The sequence below is a fragment of the Protopterus annectens genome, chromosome 10.part0, assembly GCF_019279795.1.
Source record: "Protopterus annectens isolate FY-2018-M chromosome 10.part0, PAN1.0, whole genome shotgun sequence".
Lineage (NCBI taxonomy): Eukaryota > Metazoa > Chordata > Ceratodontiformes > Protopteridae > Protopterus > Protopterus annectens.
Genome location: NC_056744.1, coordinates 1,600,837,633 through 1,600,853,866, shown reverse-complemented (window position 1 = coordinate 1,600,853,866; position 16,234 = coordinate 1,600,837,633).

Here is a 16,234-nt window from a genome sequence, read left to right as displayed (position 1 = left end):
GGTGGGTTAGGTGAGTTAGGGTTAGGGCACGGGTGAGGTGAGTGTGCGATAGTGACGGACCTTAGGGTTAGGGTTTGGGTTAAGGTAGGTGGGTAGTACAGTTTAGTGTAGGGTTAACGGTAATATTTTGGGTGTATGTGTGTGGATTGCTGTTTGTTTGGTGTGCTTGTGTTGTGTGTATGTGTTTTGGAACAGCAATTTTTTTCCCTAGGAAAAAATTTGCTGTTCTGAATGTTCGATGTTGTCAGTTTTCACTGATTAGGGGTCGATGTAAGAACATTCGAAATTGTGAACTTTTGGTGTTCTGATATAGACCTGTGCTACATCCCTCTCAGGAACAGAAACCATACTGCATTGACTACACCTACCCAAAACAGGTTGGCACATTGCAGTACAAGTCTCTGAATCAAAACATAAATTAGCCGACATTACACAATGAACAGGAGTTGCAAAATTAGAGTCAACAGTTAATATTTTGACCAGGATACAAAGCATAAGACATAATGAATGGCAAACAAATGTAGGACTCAGTTAATCTTAAGTATATAGAAATATCTATACTGTATCCATATCTGGATGAGCATTTGTTGATTTGTCAGAATTGTGCTAAAACATTAAGACTTGTGAAATACAGAGAGAGAGAGAGAGAGAGAGGGGGGGGGAGGGAGAGAGGGAGGGAGAGAATATGAAAATGCATGCAGTGTTAAGAAACACATAATACATACAATGCAAGGTGAAGTTTCCCTGCCCAGCCTAAGTATGTATGTTAACCCTTACAGTAATCCTAACCCAACCCCTACCCCAGCCCTAAGGTTATACATTGTTACTAAACAAGGTAACAAACTTAGTACTAAAATATACAAGAAAAATGTTCAGAATAATGCATACCTCAGGTATGATAGTATGCACCCCGGTTATGTCAAAGACAATATTGTGAAAGGACAGTTAAGGAGGGTGAGTGATCTAACAGATTGTAATGTTACATTTCAGGAAAAGTAAAGTGTTATGTGAAAAGTTTATAGTTAGGGGCTACCCAAAGGAAATGGTCTTGTAAAAATTAATTGAAACTACTAGAAGCAGGGGAAGTGTTTACAACTATGATAATGTAGAAAATAATGTCCCCTTGGAATGTAAGAGTCAAAATAATAAATATGAATTAGGTATTGTAGTACTGTATTCTATAGATGGAGGTGAGATTAAAAGACTATTTAAGAATAATTGGAATATTATGGGTTGTTTTCCTGAAATTAATGAAACAGTGGGAGATGAGCCTATTTTTATAAATAAAAAAGGAAAAAACTTTAAATTATCTTCCAAGATAAAATCAAATATATGATACAAAAGAAGTGGTGGTTAGATGCCTTAACTGTGAATATTGTAGGTTTATATATAAGGGGCATACAGAAATAAGTATTAATAATGTTAAATTACATATATTAAGTGAAAACATTTGTAGAATGAAATTTGTAGTATACCTATCAGTGTGCTCACAGTGTTCTTCATTTTACATAGGTATGACTACCAGAGAATTGAATAAAAGAATTTGGGAACATTTATATGCAATACAGAAGAGAAAAACTACTAATGCATGTGGTAGGCATTACAAAAATACAAATTGTTTAGGCAGTCCACAATTTATGGTATTAGACAAAGTTCTTAATTTTAATAATAAGTTTACAGCTGAAGATGAGTTAAAATGGAAAGAATACTGCTGGATTTTAAAATTAAATTCTAGTCGTCCCCCTGGACTTAATGACAAAGAAAACTTTAAGGTATACTTGAAAAAAAGAAGGCTAAAACATTAAATGTATTTATTGTTATAAAATGGGGGAGTCAAATATACTATTTAGTTTAGAATAGTAAATATGTGATGTGTTTTATTAAAATAGTTGCTTGTGTCATTTGTTCAGGTGTTTTTCTTTTTAAATTTGGGTGATGTGCAATGAATTCAAATGAAGATTGATTAATTAATTAATGGGTTATGATTTGCTCAAATATTGGTGGGGCAAATGAGGAAGTCTTTTTAAGACGAAAGTGCTTACTGAATAAGCGAACTGTGATTGTTCAGCGAAGCTATTTTGAGTGATTTTGTTGATACACTGTTTGCTGTTCTCTGTTTTTGGTGTTATTATTACTAAAACCCCTTTCTCTAAGAGCATCAGTACCAAGATGACTCTTGATCTCGGTTTTGTAGCTGTGACACAAGCTTAAATATATGCAGCTTGATAATACATGAACACGGTGATACTCAAGAAGTGAAACCTGAACGTAAAACTGTAGTATGTACTACTACAGATTTCACCACATAACAGATTGTTATGACAGCTTTGTAGTGCATTAGTCACATTCAAAGCTTATTAGATTAGGGGTAGTTTGGTTTATATATTTATTTACATTTGTCAATTGGGATAGCCTCACTGAGCCAAAGCCTATTTTCAGCCAATGTCTGGGGAGAAAAGCTCAACATTTTACAGTAAAGAATTTTGTCAAACAGCAATTAAGTTGTAGACCAAAAAGAATACAGTGATAAGTAAATGTGTACGCTTATCTGGACTAACTAAAATGTAAGTCATGGTAAAGTGTTAGAACACAGTAAAGAGAATAAAGTAGTAAGTGGAGGACAAGGCAATGAGTATGGGAAGGTAATAATAATAATAATAATAATAATAATAGACAGAATATAAAATAGAGAGGGAAAGGGAATGATGTTTAGGTAGTAGAAAAAAATGAGATGTTTTGGAAAGAGGCAAAGAAGGAGATGAAGACTGGTAATGAGAGGGTGATAGCTGCAAGGGCTTTTGTGCATTAGATGGGTTACACTAGCAACCATCTGAAATGCCAGAGCTCTGGCTACCGAGCCCTGAGTCCTGAAATGTGGACACTACAAGACTGAAAAAATGGACCTGCATGTATTAATTCAAGAGATTGCTTGTTTCTTGGAATATTCTCTTTTCTATGAGTATGGTGTGACCTTGGAGTGGGTAAATATAAGTTCAGAGGGTGTGGTGGACTTGCTGTCCACCTTGGGGGTGCAGGGGGACTTGCCCCTTTGCAAAAAAGAAGTTTAAAGGAGAAGACCAATGTTTGCTCTTCTCCTGTATTTTTCTGACTTTCTTTGTTTCGGGATTTGTCAATCCAAGTCCTGAAATTTTAATACGGAGCCATTATAGTAGAATGATGTTCTTGTTACTAGACTGTAAAGCTGAGGTAGTGATCAGTTTTATAATACGATATTGGCATGACTTAATATTAATGTATTAAACTGCAATCATGAAAGGGCTGGCCACCTGGCAGTGTGATGATTGTCACTGTTCAAGCGAACTCTGACCTCATATGCAAAAACAGGAAAAAGGGGTGTAGATGGATGGATTAAACTGTAATACTAAATGGAGACAAATCATTGCATATCAGTCACAGACATGCAGCTCATTTATTTTAGCTGAATGAATGAAGGGAGGATTTACTAGTGAGTGGAAACTAACTGAAAATGAGAAAGAGCTTCTATTTTCATTTTTGAATGTTTTCAAGATAGAATTCCAAATGTTTATGAGGTAACAGTATTTTGTTAAATACGATTGATTTCCTTTATATTTTGGGCTCTGTTTATGCACTCTCTGATAATTAGATGATTTTTTTTAATAACATTACAAAGGGTATCTTGACTTTGGGTGAATACCTCTTTGCATTAGTGGTTAATTTTAATATTTTTTTCCAGAAATTAAATACAAAAACATCCAGAATATGGCAGGTCATATACAGTTTAATGTCACTTTTTCAATGCATTTGGGATCTTTCATAATGTATCTGTTGATTATATAACAAGGTACTCAGACTGTATTGAATTTATTTATCAAATTGTTAAAACCAAGTACTTTTCTAGGACGGATTGCTATTAAATAACCAAAAAAATCTGAATTCATGAATTCATTAGCAAACCAAATTGCCAATGGCCCCTCTCACAGATTCTGGTCTTATTAAGAAATAATTTGCTATTATTAAAGCTACTCTTGAGAAACACTTATTTATTTTATTTATTCATTTATTTTACATTTGCTGACTGAGGAAGCCTGGCTGGAAATGAAAGCCCATTTAAAGAAGAGACCTGGGGGGAAAGCTGCATTAAATGCAGTACAATCAAAATCTTTTAAGTTATATAATATCAACAATGTCAGGCAGAATACAATTAAAGTAAATTATACAAACGCAAACTAGATAAGAGGATAGCAACGATTGCGTAAATAACTAGGCAGTAAAACAGATGCCGTAATACAGAGTACTGAGTCTTTAAAAGGGCGGATAACAAAAGGGCAATTTAATTTTGAGATATAAATGAAATGAAGGCTAAAAGACAGTTAAGATAGGCACTGGTAGAAGGTGGGGTGTGTGAAGACATTGTGATAGTTGATAATACTACAGGATAGCAGATGTACAGTAGAAGAGGAAGAAAACAATGGAGACCCTATACTTACCCTGGAGATATACAGCCACAGAGCCAGGATGTTGAAAGGTGTTCTCTTAGATGTGTTTTGAATGCCTACTGGTTTTCAACAAGCTTGAGAGCATGTGGGAAAGCATTCCAGAGTGTAGCTACAGAGTTTGAATATAAGGAGGATCCCTATGCATTTTGGGCTTTAGTGACATTGAGGAGGAGTTTGTCTGTAGAACAAAGAGCTTTGGTAGGTGGTGGGGATGAAGCATGTATTTTAGTGGTGGATACTTATCAGGGTAGTATATAAGAGTATGAAGCATGTCTTTTAGTGGTGGATACTTAGGGTAGTATATAAGAGTATGAAGCATGTCTTTTAGTGGTGGATACTTATTAGGGTAGTATATAAGAGTATGAAGCATGTCTTTTGGTGGTGGATACTTATCAGGGTACTATATAAGAGTATGAAGCATGTCTTTTAGTAGTGGATACTTATCAGGGTAGTATATAAGAGTATGAAGTATGTCTTTTAGTGGTGGATACTTATCAGGGTAGTATATAAGAGTATGAAGCATGTCTTTTGGTGGTGGATACTCATCAGGGTAGTATATAAGAGTATGAAGCATGTCTTTTAGTGGTGGATACTTATCAGGGTAGTATATAAGAGTATGAAGCATGTCTTTTAGTGGTGGATACTTAGGGTAGTATATAAGAGTATGAAGCATGTCTTTTAGTGGTGGATACTTATCAGGGTAGTATATAAGAGTATAAAGCATGTCTTTTAGTGTTGGATACTTATCAGGTTAGTATATAAGAGTATGAAGCATGTCTTTTAGTGGTGGATACTTATCAGGGTAGTATATAAGAGTATGAAGCATGTCTTTTAGTGGTGGATACTTATCAGGGTAGTATATAAGAGTATGAAGCATGTCTTTTAGTGGTGGATACTTATCAGGGTAGTATATAAGAGTATGAAGCATGTCTTTTAATGGTGGATACTTATCAGGGTAGTATATAAGAGTATGAAGCATGTCTTTTAATGGTGGATACTTAGGGTAGTATATAAGAGTATGAGCAAGCAGTAGCTGACTATAGTGGAGGTGATGTGGTAGTTCAGTCCAGTTTAGTTGTTTAAGAGAAGAACAGGCAGGATTTCTAAAGGGGCAATTAGTAGCAAAATGAGTTATTTTATAGGAGCATTGCTCCAGCTTTTTTTTGTGTGGAAGTTTGCAGGTTATTAAAGAGTGAAGAGGCATATGTTAAGTGGGAGGTAGGCGTTAGATATGGTTTCTCTAGTTCTGTTTGTTAGGTAGGGTTTTGTTCTATGAAAGAACCCAAACTTTTGGCATCTTTTAAAATAACAGTTTGTGTACACTCATGGATTCATAAGTATACACCAGACTAATGATCATGAGTGGTCCCAGCATGGATCTCTGAGGCACCCCACTGGCAAATGATCTCATAGTGGAGGTGGTCTCACCAATCTTGAATTCCTGGGGCTTGTCTGTATGCCAGCTGGCAATCCAATGAGTTCTGTAGTGGTTTATGCCCAGTTTGGTGAGTTTGTCTACTATACCTGAGGGGGTTATTGTATTGAATGGCTTAGCTAGGGCCAGGTAGGTGGTATGCACTGTTCTCTCCTCATCCATTACCTTGGTGACCTTCTCAAAGAGGTCTATCAGGTGTAATAGGCATGATCTTCCCTTGACAAAGCCAAACTGGGTTGAGTCCAGTGTCTGAAAGTGCCTATGTCTTTGTTGATAATTTCCATGATACTTCTTTCCATGGCTTTGCATTTTAGACTAGTCAGACTAATGAGTTTGTGGTTTCCGGGGTTGTTTGATGGCCCACCCTTGTGAAGTAGGATAACTCTTGCAGTCCTCCATTAACATGGCACAAATCCTGTTTTGAGGCTATATTGAAAAGTGACTTAGGTGGTCCTGATAGGTCATGTATCAAGCTATTTAGGAGGCATCTTGGGATATTGTTGGAGACCATTGAGAGTGTGATTTAGTAGATTTTGGACTGATGACCATAATTTTTTAAGATTACTTTGGTAAGTCTGTTGTAAGTTAAAAGAGTGGAGTTTTTGTCATGTTTTGTGCTGTTTTCGGTTTTATTTCTTATCTACTTGTAGTGTAGAAGTTTTTTTTCCTGGGATTTGTTAGTGTGCCATGCTTTCCAGGCCTTGTCTCTAAGCACCATTAGCTGCCTACTGTTTTTAGATAACCGTGTTGCTGGATGAAGTTTAACTCTATTTCTCCTGTTGGGAGCATGTTCATTCAGTATATTGATAAAGGTTTTGTTAAATTTGAAGGTGGCTTCATCTACTGGGAGATTATTTTTTAAGTATTCCAAATGTATTGTTTGAGTGTGGAGAGATGACATTGTCTACATTAAAACTGGATAGATTATGCACATTCTTATATGTGTGATGTTTTACTAAATTGTATACAAGCCTGTTAGCAAAACTAGGCAGGTGGTCAATTAGGTTGTCTGATAGTGTGCCCCTGTTATTGATGTTACTGGGTTTAGCTGACAGAATACAATCCAGAGTGGAGGCCTTATAGGAAATTTTGTTATATCTTGGTGTATTTATGAGTTGAGAGAAACCATATAGGTTAATAGTAGTAGTGGGGGCATCAGATACAGTTTAGGCTGAATGTATGTTAAGGTCTCCAAGGATGATGGTTTCTTGGGGTATATTGGTGGATGCACAGGACAGCATGCCTTATGCTGTGCTGACATTATTGCCAAAGGGACTATATGAGTTTATAATACATATGTTCTTATAAAAGCTTAGCCTATGTAAGGCAATAAGAATCACTACATTATTGAATGAGGGATGCTTTTTCTGATAAAGGGATGCAGTCAGATGTTTTGGGTATATAATAGCTTTACCATCTGCTTTTTTGGATTTATGGTCTGCTCAAAGGATACTATATCTTGGTGGGAGAATTTCAGTGTGTTTGATTTCAGGTTTTAGCAACATTTCTGTGATAGCTAGGATGTCAAGGCTGTAATGTGATATGAAAGCATGCAGATCAGTTACTTTATTGCAGATACTTTTAAGGTTAATGTTTATAAATTTTAGACTTTTTTTAGTTGAGTTGCAGGAGTGTGGTGTTACACTATTAATGATTATTTAGGTTATTATTGGAGAGGCCGTAGTGGTTGGACCTGGGTTGGGGTAAATGTCACTGCATAGATGCAGTGTGGTTAGGGATAGCTGGAATATAAAATGCCACTTGGCTTTAAATGTGTTCTGTGTGACCAATTTGTGGGTTAGGTCAGTTACTGTTATATATGTTTGTTTGCAAAGATGGATGCGATATATGTTGTAAAGGTTGTGGGCTATAGGGAATACAATATGGATACGATTGTCATTCAGAGGAATGGACTGAACATTGGGCATAAGAATGGTGTTGAGAGGTGAATGGTACTTGCTTATGTGTGCTACAAAGAGGAGGGAAATTAACTGTAGCACTTTGAATAGCATGCTGATTATTATTATTGTTCGGTTAGCAAAGTGTATGCCATTTGGTATAGAGGGCTGGGTGGAGTTTGACTGGTTGTAGGTTGGGTTGTTTAGTCATAATGTAGATACAATCTAGATGACAGAAAAAAGAAAGGTAGGATGTGGATCATGTGTGTGTAAAGGATGGGCAAAAATATAGACTGGAAGTTGTTTAGTGATTGGTGATATTGTGGTGGGTGGAAATTAACTTAGGATAAGTGTAGATAATGTTAGTGTGTGCAAGAATTAGGGGTAGGTTGGGGGAGAGGAGTGAGACTGAGCTTAGCAAGGGTGAATGGAGTAGACTCAATCAGGCAGTTCAACAGCATCCATCTCCCCCCACAGATGTTTTTCCTCCAAATCAATGTGGTTTAATATTTATAGATACATAGAAAGGGTCTTTAAACTCTGACTGCTCGAGGTAAGTCACAGCATTTAATTTTATTTTTATGGGCTTTATTTGCTGTCATTAGAGAAATTTCACTCTACTAAGTAGAATTTGATGAAGTATTAAATTAGCTTTAACTAAAGCGGTATAAAGTCTAAGAGTAGAATGGAGGAGGCCTTCCAGCAGATTCCACACTACAGTACACATTGACACAAAAGTGAGAGGAAACAACTGTCTGCAGATCTACAGATATTTCATGATTTAATTTGATTCTAGGATACTGCCTTACATTAATTTTAACTGAGTATTTGTCCTTTTGTTGCTTTTAAAACTTGAGTGAAATTCAGCTGTAGAAGTTCCTTTGGCAGTGAGATTTTCAACAATTTTGCAACCAGAATCTTCAGTGCTACTATGTACTCCGTAACAAATTCTGTTTAATATTCCTTGTTACAGTGGCAATTAATCATCTAAATGGTGTGCTTTCAAAGTAGTAATTTTTAGACAAATCCCTTCTGTAGGAGAAAAAACTTAAAATGGTTTATGTATCAATTAAGAAACATTACTTATCACAAGGCAGGATTCAGTGAGACTCACTATGATGTGGAAATCTTAACTTGGAAGGTTTCCACAGTATAGGTCCAATTCAGAGACCACTCTCACTTGACAATTTTCCCTAGGGGGATCATAGCACAGAGATAGTCTTGAGAAAGCTGCCCTAATGTTCCACTCTGAGGGAGTGACTAATGCTGATCAGCTGCGTGCTCTCGTGACTAATGCTGATCAGCTGCATGCTCTCGTGACTAATGCTGATTAGTTGTGTGCTCTTGTGGCTAATGCTGATCAGCTGCTTGCTCTCGTGACTAATGCTGATCAGCTGTGTGCTCTTATGACTAATGCTGATCAGCTGCATGCTCTTGTGACTAATGCTGATTAGTTCCATGCTCTCGTGACTAATGCTGATCAGCTGCATGCTCTCGTGACTAATGCTGATCAGCTGCCTGCTCTTGTTACTAATGCTGATTAGTTCCGTGCTCTCGTGACTAATGTTGATCAGCTGTGTGCTCTCGTGACTAATGCTGATCAGCTGCGTGATCTTGTGACTAATGCTGATCAGCTGCATGCTCTCGTGACTAATGTTGATCAGCTGCATGCTCTCGTGACTAATGCTGATCAGCTGCCTGCTCTTGTGACTAATGCTGATTAGTTGTGTGCTCTTGTGACTAATGCTGATCAGCTGCGAGCTCCCGTGACTAATGCTGATCAGCTGCGTGCTCTCGTGTCTAATGTTGATTAGTTGTGTGCTCTCTCCCAGAAATGGTATCAGCTCTAGCTTAACTTGGTAGAGTGTGCTCTCCAAAGTTAATTTTTCTGCTAGGAAGAACAAATGAACAGCATCATTTGATGGCATTTAGTCATTCATGTCTATGCAAGTAGTCATGACTTGTGCCTCAACTACAGGTAATATTAGTGAAACCATGAAGGTTGTGTGTGTGTCTGTGTGTATGTGTAGGTGTGTGCATGTCTGTAAGAGAGTGAGTGTGATTGAATGTATGGGTCTGTGTGTGTGTGTGTGTGTGTGTGTGTGTGTGTGTGTGTGTGTGTGCGTGCGTGTGTGTGTGTGTGTGTGTGTGTGTGTGTGTGTGTGTGTGTGTGTGTGTGTGTGTGTATGTGTGTGTGTGTGTGTGCGTGCATATGTACGTGTGTGTGTGTGTGTGTGCATATGTACATGTGTGTGTGTGTGTGTGTGTGTGTGTGTATGTGTGTGCATATGTACGTGTGTCTGTGTGTGTGTGTGTGTGTGTGTGTGTGTGTGTGTGTGTGTGTGATGAGCGTGTTGAGAGGTGCTAATGCTATCATGATGTGTGGACTGAAGGCCACAGTATTTGATTTACAGATACACTAATGATGTTTCTCTGTGCAGCTTTACTATGTCTATGAATCAGAGATTCTCTCATTTGTATGATCTGAACAATCCATTTTGGCCAGTTAGAGTGGGCTGAGACAATCTTATTGAATCCCATGGACAGTGATAGAAACTCAGCGAACTCATTCAAATAAATAATATGAAATATTTTCATTTATGGCTTCAACCTATAAACTTCCTTTTTATAATCTAATAAGCAAAATTGTTTCAATACCTTACATAACTGAAATAACTCATTTCTGATAACACTGGATTTTATTTGATATAGCAAATTAAAGAGAAAAGAAAACTTATACTAATAGAATCCTCATATTGAAAGATCTAAATAATATTCTCCTGACAGATACAAAAATATAAAAGGACTTTCTTACATATTGACAATTTATACTGATAGTAAAATAGTATACGGCAAATCTATTGATTTCTTTCTAAGTAAGAATCTTGCTAGAAATTTGCATATAACTTGGCCTCCACCTATTGTTTCTGATATAGATGTTACGGTAAAAAAATATCTAAAGCAAAACTGCTGAGCCAACAATATCTTTAGACTGTTTTATAAAACATGTGCCGAACATCTAAGTTTTTTCCTTAACTGATTAATAGAACTTATCAGAATTTCTGCTTAGCAAACACAGTCTACTGACACTGATGATGTAGGCAATTTTAGACTCATTTCTATATAAAAACAAACTTCAGGAATATTGAAAAATGGACTCTGAATGCCATTCTTAAAAACTTTGTCCCATGGAACGGGGCTGGTACACTGTGGAACTGTGTTTCAAAACCCTATGATTCATAAAGATTTGTACAAAACGGGATAAGACACCACTCACAGCCTTATTTCACTGTGTAAACACAATGTGGTGAATGAAGTACAATGTAAACAACCCCACAGAAGTGTATGTAGTTCACAAACACCACTTCAACTGCATATAGGCTGCCCCTGAGGTTTACATTACAAGACACATACCTCTGTATGCAGTTGAGGTTGTGCTTGTGACTGCACTGGAGTCCCTTCCCCATTGAAGTATTACTTTGCTACCAAAGCACAGTGACACATCACAAAAAAAAAAAAAAAAAAAAAAAAAGAAAAAAGTTCTTGCAACAGATTTCCTTGTGGTATGGGCAAACTTAATAACTTTCTACCACAACCGCACACAATACCCTTAGCACTACTGCATTGCTGCTTCAGCCAATGGACATATTTGCTGCGCTGAATTCCCACATTGGTATATTATGCCAATGTACCTAGGTATAGGTCTGCAGTCATGGCAATGGAGGTCTAAAACATTACAAATCACTGCAAGCCAAGACTGCAGATGAGGAGGAAGTCATGGTGTATCATTAAAAGAGTCCGTGCAGCATATTGGTCATCTGTAGTAATGACTGTAGTGTATTCCAGTTGATGACCGGCTCTAACTGTCAGGAACACAAATGTGCAACATCACATACATTGCCTTTAAGGGATTGCACACAGTGTCCTTGAATAGCTGGGTTTGATACAGTTGGAAAAGCTAATACAAAAATAATGTCAAAAGTGTGATGTAGATTTCTCAGAAATAAAAAGGTATATCAGGATAAAGACTTGAGAGCTATCATGATCATTGTGTTGTATAGTGATAACAAAATCAATAAATAAAATAAACTGAAATTAAATGTTTAAGGTTCTAGAAGTTTAGCTTCCTCATTAACAATCTTTAGACAATCCAGTGGAGTCAGACAAAGGTGTACCCTTCCACCTGAATATCTACTAAGTTATGGAACCTCTGTCAGATCTAATTCAGCAGAATCAAAAGTTAAAGCGTTCATTACTTGTAATCTTTCAGTTAGATGTGTCTGTTATGCATACAGATGAGTTATGCTTATTTCAGTATGTTAGACTATAAGGCTTCATATTGTATTTACTAAATGAAACACAAGATGCAAAATCTAAACCAAATAACTGAAGACAAAGCCGGTGAGGGAACAAAATGGACACAACTACCTTGTTTAACATTTTTGTTCAATTTAATACAACTGAACTTCATCAGAAACACACCCACATAAATCACTAGGTATAAATACCTAATTGAAATCATCACATGTAATTTGTGACCAATCATAAAATGTATATCCAACATTTATATTCAAATAAATAATTATAATAACAATGTTAAAATACATAAATGAAAAAGAAAAAAAATATTATCTGAATAAACAATAAATGTCGAAGCCTTTGTTTATAAAAACACATATTAAAATCTCTAAAATAAATAAGGAAAACTTTTTGAAAACAGGACACTCTAAGAATTGCCTAGCCAAAGCGTTAGATGTGTCCTTTTTCTTAATGGCCAATGTATGTTCATAAATACGTTTATTTAATGTGTGTATTGTTTTCCCAGTATAAAAATGTTCACATGAAGTGCATTGAGCTAAGTAGACAATGTTGGTTGTCTTACATGTGTAGTGCCCCTTTGCTACAAACATCCTATTAATATGCTTGAACGTGACTGTAGATATCCCACTGACAAATCTGCATTGTTTACAAGATAGACAGGGAAAAGTACCAGGGGTAAGGTCACAAGCAGACCCAATGTTTTTGGATCCTCTTTCTAAAATCATATTAATATTTGATACTTTTTTGTAACTAAACACTGGACGATCACCTAAAATCTTTGATAATTCAGAATTGCCTAGCACTACTTTCCAATTATTGGAAGTAATCTCCCTGATGATACCCATTTCATTAGTGATAGGAATAGAAAAGGACAACATGTAATTGTCCAAAGTATGGGCTGAAACTTCAACCACATTACAATGGGTGTTTCCAGTGAATCTCAAAATAGGACTTGCAATGTTTGCTCTTAAGGCAAAAACTTCACCTATAATTTGATTTAACCAAGAAGATCCATAACCTCTGTCTGTAAAAAAACATTTTGACTTGAAAATTTAATCCGAGAAAATGTCGTCACTACTGGTCAACCGACTGAGCCTTATAAATTGTCCCTTAACTACACCTCATTTCATGTGGTTAGGATGTAAACTGTCATGATGTAAATAAGTCTTCCTTCTTTGTTTTAGAGAGGATGAACAATGCATTATTTAGCGGAGATTTTAAAACACTTTTAGAGTGTCATGAAGCTATATGGCAAATTATGTTAAACGCTGACCAGCTTCCTGGTTTAAATGACATGATCAATATCAGATGTTTTTTACAGGCACAGAGATTTTAATATGTGTTCTTATAAACACAGGCTTCAAAATTTATTGTTTATTCAGATAATTTTTTATTTTTCATTTATGTATTTAACATTGTTATTATAAATATTTATTTGAATATAAATGTTGGATATACATTTTATGATTGGTCACAAATTACATTTGATGATTTCAATTAGGTATTTATGCCTAGTGATTTATGTGGGTGTGTTTCTGATGAAGTTCAGTTGTATTAAATTGAACAAAAACGTTAAACAAGGTAGTGATGTCCGTTTTGTTCCCTCACCAGCAGTGTCTTCAGTTATTTGGTTTAGATTTTGCATTTCATATTTTATTTATTTGTATTCAGTATCAAATTGCCCAGTTGGGTTGTGGCACTTTTTCAGTAGAAGACAGGGAGAAAAGCCCCACAATTGAGGTATAAAATATACATTTAAACATTTACAAATACTTGACAGTAACATAAATGCATCAACAGAAAGTACAAGATTATCAATGTATTTGAGAAACTATGTAATAATTCCATGCATATATTAAAACATTCATAGTTCATTTAGTGTTTTACATAGGTCACTGCACAGAATACTATGATAGGATCACTATTTATTTATTAGGAAGTGTCAGTACATTTTTGTACATGTATCTGAAGACCTCACAGAACATTGTTTAGGAAGTAGATTAGAAGCTGAAAATAACATTTTAAAGTGAGCATTTTTAGGATATAAAGTCTGCAGTAAAGGTATATAGGCAGTCAATGCATTATGCTTTATAATGGGATATGAGGCTGTAGATGATTGTCATTGGTAAAGTGACAACCCTGACCACTTGTGCAAAAATCGCAAAAAGGGATTGTGATACTGTGTCATTTGAAACTATATACACTATACACATACATTCAATAACAGTGGTTCAGAATTGATTTTACCACAAAAATAGCTTGTTGCAAATGTCAAGTGAATGTAATTATATTATGTACTTTAGTTGAAGGTTAGCAGTTGCATAATTTGTATTCATAATTAACAGGGCTCTAGGTTAATCATACTAAAATACTAGAGTTACAAACTTATTTGGAATGTACGGATAGACTACCTGTGCAGCTATAGACCTATTTCTTTTTAAAGTGCTATTCAGTTTGTTCTTAAAGGATGGGTGCTTTGTTAAATCAGTGATTCACTGTGGAAACTTATTCCAGAATTTCTAAAGAGAGCATCTCCACAGAAAAAGGCCACTTGGGGTAATGTTGACCAATCAATATTTATGTCACTTGTAAAAAAATACTTTCAGAGTTGGTATTTCACAGGAGCCTGTAGGTTATATGACATGTGTTTTTGGTGCATATTAAGGCCAAGTATTTTAAAGAAATTCTGTGGATCAGCAAGGACAGTAAGAATGTTGTTGGATTCTTTGCTTGAGTCTTAGCTGCACTGCTTCATGAAGAAGATGCAGTTATCTTGAGTTTCTGTTAATAATGCAACTCCTTCTGACATTTTCTTTTTCCTGTTTGAACAGAGTACACTGAAATAACATAGATTAAATTCTTCATTTTCTGCAGCCCTTTAACCATATTTTTCTAATTAGTAAAATGTTGGGTGTATAATAATTGATGAGGGCTTGTATCTGCTCAGTTTTGTTGCAAATACCCATTGCCTTAAGCTAATTATTTGTATGCCTTTGTTTTTTTTTTTTTTTTTTTTTTTTTTTTTTTGATCAGGTAGGATCATTGGGTGTAGCAGGTCTTATGTTATTAATATTTCCAGTGCTATTACCAATAACTTGTACTACAGCATAGCAGTGTAAGGACCTGGGTTGAGGTGGATATCCCCCAGGTATGATAAGTAACCAGTTCTACACAATCTCGCCAGAAGTGCTGGGAATTTATAAGTAATGCATTCTGTTTACAGGTTTTACCCTGGTGGTTAGGTAGTGCTCTACTATGTCTCACTGGTACAAAGGCATTTGTTTTCTGGTTAGTGTAGTGACCTGGTATTGACTATGTTAATTCAACAATGGATAAACTGTTACAGTATAAAATGTAACACTTATTTGAAGGAAGTACCAGCTAGATTTGTGCTGTGGTGAGGGTTTTTCAAGTTTGCATGCTGTCAGCACTGTAAGAATTGCCATAGCTAAGGTAAAACAAGGTTTTAGGTACATAGTGGAAAAAGTGTATGGTTATCAATACCAGGGTAATTAGGCGCGATTAGTTTGTGTCTGATTTGTGAAATTTTAGAAAGTAGGCAGAGTGCATAGAGTACAAAGTGCAGCTGGTAATGTCTTGATAGGAAGGGATAATGAGTGAGGGGTTTGGTAGGGAATGCAGAAGCATATATGAAACAATACAGTGAAGGTGAGAAAGGAAGTAGGTTAGGAAGTGAAGTGGCCCTTGAGGTACTGAGGCTGAGCAGAGTGGGCTGTTAGCAAGGCAGAAGTCTTTCTGAAACAAATAACACTATATATCAGTATGAAAGCTACTAACTCTAAAGATGTATGACACTTTCTGGGAAAGAGGCCTGTGATACAGGCAGCTCAGGGAAGGTAAAATTAAAAAGAAATGCTAACTGTAGAACAGTGTTAATATAAATTATTAATACACTAATTTATATTAACACCGTAAATTAGTAATGCACTTCCATAGGACCAGAAAAGATTACAAAAAAGGGTTAATAAATAAATGATCAACAAAGCAGTTACTTTTGCTATTGGTCTCGTAAAGGTGGCTCTGTGTTATCTTTTCACTACTTTTTCCTTGTAGAAAGGTAATTATTTTCAGTCCCTAGCTAC